The 11,085-nt window shown below is 35.1% G+C and overlaps 1 long non-coding RNA gene across 2 annotated transcripts in view; it reads left to right on the top strand.

The window, feature by feature from the left end:
* Positions 1–465: 465 nt before the first annotated feature.
* LOC105711428 (uncharacterized) overlaps positions 466–11,085 on the top strand; it is a 643,388-nt gene continuing 632,768 nt past the window's right edge. For both annotated transcript variants that reach the window (XR_010336557.1, XR_010336556.1), the window contains exon 1: positions 466–528. This is a non-coding gene — a long non-coding RNA (uncharacterized LOC105711428). The remainder of the gene's footprint in view (positions 529–11,085) is intronic.

Below are 11,085 nucleotides of genomic sequence, written 5' to 3'. Positions count from 1 at the left end.
AGAAAATTACTCATGCTAAGTTTTTCAATAATTGCATTTTCCAAATGCTTTCATTTCTGTGCCTTTTCAATTTTTGTGGAAAAAAAAAAAATGTTACTACATTAGAGTGGCAACACTTGCATTCAAACATCTATTTCCTCAATATATTCCCCAATAGCTTCATCAAATAATTTTTATTAATGTTTAATTCATTGCACATAGCAACCTGTATAACTATAGGAAAGGACATAAATTAGCATTACAGAGTATGAACATTTGCTACATGGCAAAACTGTTCCTTTTGGCAAACATTTTGCATTTTTAAAGCCACAAGCACCCTGCTGAACAGAACTCCAAACAGAGGAGTAGCAAAATGGGAGGAAGGTGCTGTGACTAAATGAAGGAAGGCTGAGGGGTTAAAATCATTGCTGGGTGATTTCACCACTACTGCCCCATATTCATACTCTCGGTAAATGAATGAGGAGAGCCCCATGTGGGATTACAAACTTGCTGGAAATGGATGAGAAACCTTCTGCTCTGCTGGAGTTTGTAAGTAGTTTCTAAGGGCTGATTTCTGCACAAGTGAAATTGATTGGATTGTTTTATTTTTCTTCTGGCAAGAAATGTTTTTCATCTCTGCATATCCCTCTCCCTGTTTTCTTGGGTTGGCTTGACGACAAAACCTTCTGCAAGACCCAGAAACAAGTCATCTCTTCTGTGAAGCCTTCTTGATTACACTGCCGTGGCCCCTGCCCCTTCGTGGATTGTGTGGCATTGTCCTCCCTAATAACTTGTAAAATACCTTAGAGCTTCTTATAGTAAACTCTTTCAGTCTCTGCCACTCATTCATTCCCTAGGTTGTGAGCTTCTAGAGGACACAACTTGCATATTTTCAACTTGGTGTGTCGCTGTCCTGGTTGCTTTACTTCTAATCCCACTGATTCTAACTTAGATGTAAATAGGAACTCAGTTCCAGGTGTGAACGGTCATAGGCAGATGACTTATTTTGAGGGTGAGACCACCATAGGCCATCATCATCTGGAGTTCCCTCCTATTAGCAGAATTTTTTCTTCAGGCTGACCTACTAATTGTTTACCTGCAAACCACTGCTGAGCTGGGGATGAGTGACCACATGCCCAGATTGTCTTGTTAAGCATTATAATGAAAGAAAAGAGACAGCATTTGCTATTAAAATATTTTCTTAAAAACTGGTATTATAGGAAAAAAATAATGGTCTAGCTCTTGAAAGGAAAGAGGAAAACAAAAGCCCATGCCCCATAATCAACAAACATTTAATTGACAAATACTTCCTTTTGGTTTACTTCCCTTTTTAAAAATAAGAAGCAGGTAACTAGGATAACATAAACAGTAACCTCTTCTAACCGTATTAATGTTGTTGAAATAAAAGGAAAGGAAAGGAAAAAGCTGAAATCTATTGTTCTTCCTTGGAGTTTGGGGTGGCCTCCATCTTTTTCTCCCCTTTCTTGAAGACCATCAGAGGTGCTTTTGACTTTCTTTCTATATCTTACCTTTTAAAGCTTTATTTTCTAGAGAATGGACATACACATGTGATAATCACGGTATTTCCTCTGAATAGTGTATTACAATTTTATTGGTAAATCATATTTTTTTTTGCTGATTGGAAATACTGTAAAAAATTCAATGCAATTGGAATATATTCAAATAAATATATATTGAGACATTGAAAGCATTGACTTATCAATACTAGAAGTGTTATACACAAGTCAGACTACCTAGATTTAATTCTGGCTTTGGTTAAAATGCAGTTGCTTTTTGGGCAAGTTATTTAACCTTTCATCTGAATAATTGGGATAATAAAATAGATTTCTTAAGTTGTGAGAATTATATATGTGAGTATATTTAAAGCTCTTATAACAGTGTATGGAACATGATAAATGTTCCATAAATATTTGCTATTATGTAGCAATAACAACTATTATATTGTATATGATATGCTAGTACTACTACTAAATAATGAAAACAAAAAGGACAAGAGATATCAAAATGAAACATTTGAGTGTAATGAGTAAGAATGGATATGCCTGTTAGCCAGCTAGGTCTTTCAAGTTCTTGAGTCATTTTAAGCAAAAAAGATTTTCTTTATCCAATAATCATAAACAACGACTGTCAGAACAGAATTCCTACATTGTTCCTTGTTCTCTCCTTTCATATAGCCAGCTATATATTTAATAGCTCCTCTGATATTAAGTGTATTTTAAATGACTATTATGTAAGTGAACTATATGAGTTTTATTCAACCAATTTTTGTGCCCGTTAGTAAAATATTTTTATATAATAATTAATAAAATTCTATTCATTGGTAACTTTTAGAAATAGGCTTTGTAACACAGTGATAATATGTTAACATAATCAAGATCATGTCACTTAAAAAAACAAAAAAACCTTAAATAAGGCTTAAGATCCTTGTTCTCAGAATGTTTGGGGAGCTTAAAAATAATTTTGGCAGCATTTGTGGCTTGGTGGTGTTGGCTACCATGTTTTCCCCATTTCGTTGCCTGAAATGCCTTTCCTCAAAGTTCTCAGATTTGGTGATTTGCTTTCTGAATAGCGATATGAGGATTTTCCATCAGAAAGATCCAGTGTAATTCTTTTATCAGGGTGTGAGTTGCTAGTTACAAGAAACAGATGCCTTTTTTGCATTGCACCACTTACAAAATGTAGTCATATGAAACAATTAAAAAAAATCCTCAGATAAGCCTCAGATAAACCTTATAGAAAGATGAATAACACAGAGATTATAAATTGGTTTACAATGCAAAGATATATAGCGAATATCAAAGAAGCATCGATTCCTGGTATGGAAATAATGGCATTAAGCAAACTTACTTCTTTTCCTTTCACAGTGGACACATTGTAATTAAAATTATTTGAAATGGAAAACAAATTTAAATCTTCTTTCCTAAAATATTGCCTATGAGTTTTTCTATGAATACGAGTTTTCACCATCTTGAAAACGTTCACATTAAGAGCATTTGAAAGCAAATAAACAGTAATTATTATTGACCTTTTTATAATGGTCAGAATCTAGAAGTAATAAACTCTGTTTAAATCTTTATAGGAACTGAAGTAACTAAGGAGTATCATCCTAATTAGGATATTTTCGTTGTGTAGTTATATGTGTTGATTCTGAAACATTTATTTTGCCAAAAGAAAGAAAAAGAATGGGAGAGATGCAGACAGACTGAAGCAATAGAGCAACACATTTCCATAACTAATAATATTTCATAGATATATTGGCTTCTGATGGGAGCCCATATAGATGCCTGAAAAGATTAAATCAAATTGGGCCAGTTTAAACTGAGGAGTGGGTATCACTGCAAGTGGGTCTAGATCGTTATAGTTGATGACAGGTTACCGTTATTTTGACTGAGAATATCATTATGTAATATATTACTTAAATTGTTAAGCTTTTTATTTAACTTACATCAGTTTCAAACTTGGAGGTAGTTATGCTTGCTTTTGGCCATTGCTAAAACTCTTACTGTTTCTCTGGGAACCACATTCTCTGTGCTTTTTCGCCTTCCCTGTTCTGCCTCCCCTTTTCTTGAAGTGTTTCTTTTGTTTGTCTCCATTACACCAGCATGCAGGGACACAGTGTTTCTGCACAGTGGGAGTTGGCAATCTCCGAAGAGCCTTTCCAGCATTGCTTTTTAGAATGAAATCATTACAATCTTCAATAGCTACTTGGATTAAAAAAAAGGAAAGAAAGAAACTAGCACATTATTATTCTCAAAACCATCTCAATGTAAAAAGAGGCTATTTGCTTGGTCCTCCTCAACTCCCCCTTCCCCCATCCTCCTGCAATCCTTGCTCATCTTGCTCCTTTTCTCTCTGGATGTGTTTCCTTCACACCTAAGTTTCGTTTGCATGGTCCTGATTCACTAATTCTATTCAAACCGAGTATACAAATGCATTTTTTTTCTGTTGGTTTTGAATATTTTTACACTGCTTATGCAAAGGAGTGTAGTCAGATCCATCTTGCATTCGTTGATATTTGAATTATTACCTTCAAGAATGTGAAATATTCTGGTACTGACCCAAAATGATTTTTCAAACCCAGGAGTTATTATCATGTGTTTAGTTGATGAGAAAGTTGCTTTAGTAATGACCTGCAACTAATTTTTAAGTGGGTGAGAATTCTTGTTGATTGTTACTCATGTATCAAACACTCCTACCCTGTGCTTTTCTCTAGGTCCTGAGTGCTTGCTTTTCATCAGTAGTAACATTTGTTTTATACACATGGCCACGAGTGACCCTAGGTGCACAGTGGAAACTCGGGGCATGAGGAGCTGCTTGCAATGCCTGCACTCTGTGAAAGGGATTAGTGTATGCCAACACATAATATTTCCAACAGAGGATTGTATAGTGTCTTCATACAATTTATTTGTTCTCTTTGCTGAGCGTAACTATAAATAATGAAAGGGAATGGCTTGAATAAAAGGAGAGTAATTTATGTACTTTATGAAACCAGCACAACACATTTATATCCTATATGCTATCCAGATGTATGCATATTCAAATTAAATCAAAATAATATGTTTTCATTGTTAACTAAATGTAAAAATGCACTAAAAAGAAACTATGACCAACATGTAATAATTTGTTATTGATGTTTCTTATTTTGACATTTTTTAAAACCCACGAAATAGGATGGAGTACATGTGGTCTTACTTGAAGCTACAGTATTCCCTGGACATGACATAGAGTTTTCCCAGAAGATGTCAGTAAAGCTACTCCATCCTTCCATCTCTAGTCATTGAGCTTCAAATAAAATAACTAGCAAAGAGTTAGTGGGTTTTTTTTGTTGTTGTTTTTGCTCACACTATTTCTTATCTATAACATACTTTGCACCAGATTAGAAATAATTGGTGAAATGTATATGCTCTAAAGTCAAGTGAATTATTAGAATTAAATTTTACTTCTTAGCTTCATGTAGTTTTATTTGATAGGAACAAATACAAGTTTACCTAAAACCAGGTTCGTAGACTATAGCTCACCAATATTTTTCTTTCAAAATTCTGTCTATAATTCCAGGAATAGTTAAATGACATTTTTAGCTTTTTTGTGTTATCTTAGACATATTTCTGTTTTCTCTTGAAATTTTATGGCCTACTATTTGTCCATTTTTCTTGGTGCATACTAAGCTTCCTCTTGTAGCATAAGCATTTGTGTAGCATCTCTCTCCTATTAGTTCTAAATTGACACAATGTGTCCTTTTTCATTTCAAGCTTGTCCAAAATCCTTCTTCAGTACTTTGCACACTGATACTTGTTGAATATGTAACTGAGAAATAAAAATGGCTATGATTTAGTATATCTTCTGTGTAGCACTTAACTTTCTATATGTATATATCCATTAGAAAAAACAGCAATCATGGTATTTATAATAAAAAACTGATATGGGCATAAATCAGCATTTATTATTTTCAGGTCCATAAAGACATATTTAAATTAATATGGAAGCATTACAGGTAAACTTCTATTATTAAAAGAAAAACAGTCATGTAAAATGTTGTCATAGATTGCCTTTCCCATGTCCTGCCCATAGTACTATAATGTAAAATAGAGTGAATAGTTCAACTTTAATATCATATCTGCAAATTACAGCTTTTCCAAATGCACCAGTTGCTCAAAAGGTTATGAATGATGTCATTTGCACCCATATAGGGAAAGGCTCTTGCCTGACTTTTCAGATCTATTTACAGAGATCCAAAATGTTCTGCCTATTTGTTTATCTAAAATATGTTCCTTCATGAATGCCAGAAAGGAATTGCTACTGTAATCCTAGGTATCACTTTGCTTCCTGTAGGATATTGCCTTATGATCCCTGCTAGGTCTCCTTTTATTTTTTTATAATCCCAAACCCTAGAGGCATCATTTCAGCCTAAGTCAGTGATTTAGAGGCTCTCATGCTTTTATTTATAAATGTGTATGCCATAAAAGTTACATAGTCCAGAATATAATGAAAACTGGTCAAAAAATTTTGCTTTGAAAATCACAAGCATGTCCTAGTAAATACAGCTTCTGCCTAGCTGCATATTTTCTTGAAACTAGAGTATCTGCCTGATTGTACATGTTTCACTAGGTTCAGATCCATGTTAGCATGTGGAAATCTTATTTTTGTGGGTCATATAACACATTCAGCATATTGGTTAATGAGCGTCCAACCATCTCAGTCATTCTTTTTGGGCAAATTCCAGGCCAAATGTAAGATCTGAAATGGTTGTCTAAGGGCTGGGCATACAATATATGCCATGACTTTGCTCTTTTTGGGTCATTTAGGAGAAAAGTACTAAGTTGTGAGGAAGAATGCAATTAACTAACTTTCGTTAAGGGCCCTGATCATAGCTAGGTGCTTTACATGTATTATCTCATTTCTATATCTAGGTAGCTTGATGTAGCAGCTAATAGGAGCCAGATCAAAAATTGAATGCTGGTCTTCCTGACTTCTTTGCCTGGTTAGGAGGGTTAATTAAGTCCCTTTGGTCAGTAGCATTTAGGAGATGGGGAAAGGACTTTGACTATTTAGAGTTAGAGTCTACTCTGCAGTTACCATTTGATTTTCAAATGGAGCGAATAGAAACCACCCAAAAACAAAAGGAAGGTTTCATGGAGGGAGGGAAAGAAGAAAGGAAGGAAGGAAGAAAAGAAGGAGAACGGAAGAAGTAAAGAAAAGAGGAAAGGAACAGGAGGAAAAAGGAAGGTAAAGAATCCCAATAAATTATTTAAAATGTACTTTTTGGTTAAAGATAGGTTAAATAAGACCTACTGTTTTTGATTTAAATATATTAATTTCAATTGAAGTTCTCATGCTGACATAATAAAAATGTTTTAAGGTAATGAGTCATTATTTTAAAGGTCACCAATTAAATTCCTTCCCCTGAATAATTTTCCACCTGCCATTCTGCAGGTGGACATCCCCACATGCACAGCTTCATCTACTTGCTCTGTAGTCTCTGATGGTGCCAGGCATTTAGGTGGAAACAAACATACTTTCAAGACCCAAGATCTGTGGCTAAACCTTGTCACTCAGAGATATTTAGATATGTTTGGCATTCAAAGTAAGTTTTCTTTTTCTCAGTTTTCATCTGATTCTAGGATAAGTCCCAGAAAAATTGGCAGCAGATGATGAAAATAAACTGTTTTCTATCCTATGTTGGGGGTCTGGATTTTGCATTTTATTCACATCCTTGCTTTTAGGGCAATTTTTGTTTTTTACTATTTACTGTACTTCATTCTCCTATATTGATTCTGCTACACTGATAATCAGGACCCAGATCCGAACATGACAGGGCAGTGATCCTGGAAGTCTTGAAGAGTAGGGGGCCAAGCCAGAACATGCCTACTGGCCTCAGTGAGTGGAACCCAGCTGGTGCAGATGGAGAGAAAAGAGTTCTGCAAGGAGAACTTCAACCAAAAAGCCAACTTACCTCTGAAGTTAGAAGTAGTCCTGGGTTTTGTGGGTCCTGAAGCTTATAAAATATGGGAGGGGTAGGCTTGTTTGAGAAAAAAAAACACATAAAAATTATAACTTTTTCAATGTAACTATAAAGAAAGACTTTGTGGGCAAATTGCTAGGTCCTACTTAGGGCCATGGAAGGGGCCTGTGGAAAGGAGGGATCCTGAAGCTTAAGCATGTCCTGAAGCTGCCTCTGAGTGAAGACCAGTCTCTAGAGATTAGGCATAGGATGCATCTAGCTATTATAGCCAAAGGACCTGAGACCAGAAGTCAGAGGAAGAAGGTTCAAGCAGAGACTGGAAGGGGCAGATTGTGGAAAGATAAGATGCTCAGTTAGAGAAGACAAGTTCACCCCCAGTCTTCGTGTTTGGGAAGGTTGCTATTTAGGACGTCACTCTGGGTGAGACAACAAGCGTGATCATGACCCTGAAAATAAATGTTTCAACCGAGTACATATGGACATAAAGATAGGAAGAGGAGACACTGGGGACTACTACAGGGGCTTGGCAGGGCAGGGGATGTGGCTGAAAAATTACCTTGAAATTGTGAAAAATAAAAATAACAAATGAAAATAACAAACAGAAAAACTTAGCATTAACCAACACTGGAAAAATCATGGTTTGAATGAGTACTTTATGACTGATCTTTATCACTCAAAGTGTATCTGAATTCTGAGGTTTGGATAAAACAAAGAAATAAAGTTTCCATTACATTCCCATAGGAGCTTGAAATATGTAGCAACACTGAGTGAAAAAAAAATGTACTGGTAGTTTTTAACAGCTTGTACCTTACCTAATATTAACCCACTGGGCATATTGGAACTGTAAGGAATCTGGACACAATAGTAAGCTCTTGTTGAAAAAAATGCACAGATCAATAGCTTGCATTACTGTAAAAATCCTTCTGGGCTTAAAATTTTATTTTCTTGTATTATGATAGAAACCCTAAAGAGCAAGAATGAGGGCTAATCAAAGAAATAGTAGAAAACAGCATATGTGTCCCAATACATGATGGTCTCTATCAAGAACATTATGGTTTCCACACGGAAAGCCATATAGTAGTGGAATTTTTTTTTTCTTTTTTTGGTCTTAAGTCGCTGTGGTGCTATTTCAGGGTGCTTTTTATAAAGATCTTTCTAGCAAGCATGTAAGCTCAACAGCATATCTTAAAATAGAAAAATAATTATTCCCATAGTTGTGCATATATGCACACACATAGCTATGTGTATAGTATTATTTGTTCTCTTTTAACATTCTCCTTGAACACTTAGGAATTAATCATTTGATTTTTTCTTGGAATATAAATATTTTATATGTATTTTTTATGTCATTGGCTTATGTCATATATATATCTACTAAAATTTTATCATCAAATGGATATGTCACTGGATAAACGTAAAATGTAAGAAAACTACACAGAGCCACATTGTAGTTGTTTGGTTTTAGAATAGTTCGGTATGTGAAATATGTAAACATATGATTAATAGTATGCATTTGCAGCCTGTTTCATTGAAGAATGCAGTTTATTTGCTTCTTTTTATTTCTCTTCTGCAGGAGAAGGAAGTTGGTAGAAGTTGACTGGAGTCTTAAAAAATATTAGAATTAAGGAAGTGAAATCAAGATATAGGGAAGAATGGTGCATGAGGCTTAACTCATGAAGGGCATGAAAAAGTAGCTGTAGAATGCAAGTCCAGAATTAGATGGGCACGAGGAACTCGCAGATTTGAGAGTCTCTGCAAGTGACCAGGCAGATGCCATTAGGAGAATCTCCTCCTCCTTCTGATACTGGCTGAGAGATCATACCTCTCATTTTATTTTCCTTAGTCAACCTGTGGCAATGATTGCAGTTAAAGCAATGCTTCAAAAATGCAAACCTAAAACCTAAACCATTCATTTTCCTCTTAAAACCCTTTGTTGACTCCTTTTGATCTATGGTACATTTTGAACCCCTTAGAATGGGCTTACCTGGCACTTATATCCAGTCTCCAGACTCAGGTCCCACTAGTATGTCTCATGCCTTATATTCCAGCATAAAAATCTGGTTTCCTGACCATCCTGCATCCCTGTCCTGGTGATCTTCTCTATGACTAGATGATTTCTTCACCTTTTCCTGGCCAAACTCATAAGATTCTGCTAGAACATCACCTATTTCAGGGAATCGTTTTATGAAAACCTCCAGACTTAACAGAATATCTAAATCACTATATTCCCAGAACACTTGAAAGGATGTAAAAATTAGGTTACATTGTATATTTATTACTATTCTTTTAAAGACGGAGACCATATTATGCTGCGCTATAAGACTGACCAGTTCTATTGTTTGTCTACTAATAGTTTTAACTGAAAAGGGTGGCAAATAAATTGTGGAGTGAGTTGAACTTCCTGCAAGGTCATACAGGCAAAACTTTAGTAACATTACAAGTATCTCAATTGAAAGGATTACTTTTAGATAAGATAATTTTATTTATATTCAGAAAGATGCTTGTGTTTACTTGTTTGGGGACTTTCTACGGCAGGCAAGCCCTTTTATGTGTATGAGGTGAGACTGCAGGTGAAGCCACTTGGCAGAGCATATCATATATCCAATGTTCCTAATAGCATGGATAAAAGGCCTTTAAAGAAGATTTCAAACCTACCTAAATTAGGACTGGATGCATGATTCTGAATGTAATTGATTTGGCAATATATACCACCAAACCTCAGGAATGAGACACATACTTGTGTGAGTGTAAAAATTCATGACATTGAGCTGGAAAACTATTTAATGCACAAAAAAAGCTAAACAAGATTTCTTAAGCTCTAGGAAGTGATTCAAAGTAAACATAGATTGGTTTGGGGAAAAGAGGGTAAAACAGCATCTGTGTTTTATAGCCATAATAACTATACCTAAGCATCACTTTGTACTTCTGAGAACTTTTTCACTGTTTTCCTTTCATCAAATAAGTTTGAACCCGATTTACATGAGATTCTACACCCAAATATAAGTAATTAGTAAGAAGTTTTATCACTTTAGAAACTGATGGCAAAACAGGTGGAAATACCTCATTTCTCAAAGAAAGTAAGAGGCTGATAAGAACCAAACAACCTATTTCTTAATAATGCGATCTGGAAATGCAGATGATATCTTCAAAATGATTATTTGTAATGATTCAAATGAAATGTAACAGCAGACTGGATGAAAATTTCATTTTATTAGATAGCAGCATTTTAATTATTTTTTAATTACCACATCTGAGTTAGAACAAAAGGCTTGATAGTGTTTGGAACTGTAATTTAAGGTCAAGTAGATGCATTTAAAAACATTCTAGCTTAAATCTGTCAGCATAAGATCCATGAGGAAGAAAAGAAACCCTAAGAATTTGGGGAAATGGTGCAATGCTTTAGCTGGATTACAGTGTGGAATGAGGTCTGTTCAGTGACAATTAACATACTGTTATTAAGTATGAACTAACCTGTGGCCCACAACATGCTCATGGTATCTGCATTTAAGAATTCTAATGAGAATGTCACCAGATACTCAGACAATCATTGAATTTGCTGCTTTATTTGTTTCTTTATAGGAAGTTCACAGTTGTTTATGTCACCTCTGCATTCACAGAATATTTGG

The sequence above is a fragment of the Aotus nancymaae genome, unplaced genomic scaffold (genome assembly GCF_030222135.1).
Source record: "Aotus nancymaae isolate 86718 unplaced genomic scaffold, 86718_ANA_hifiasm-v0.15.2.pri h1tg000040l, whole genome shotgun sequence".
Lineage (NCBI taxonomy): Eukaryota > Metazoa > Chordata > Mammalia > Primates > Aotidae > Aotus > Aotus nancymaae.
This window is presented reverse-complemented; position numbering and strand designations above follow the sequence as displayed.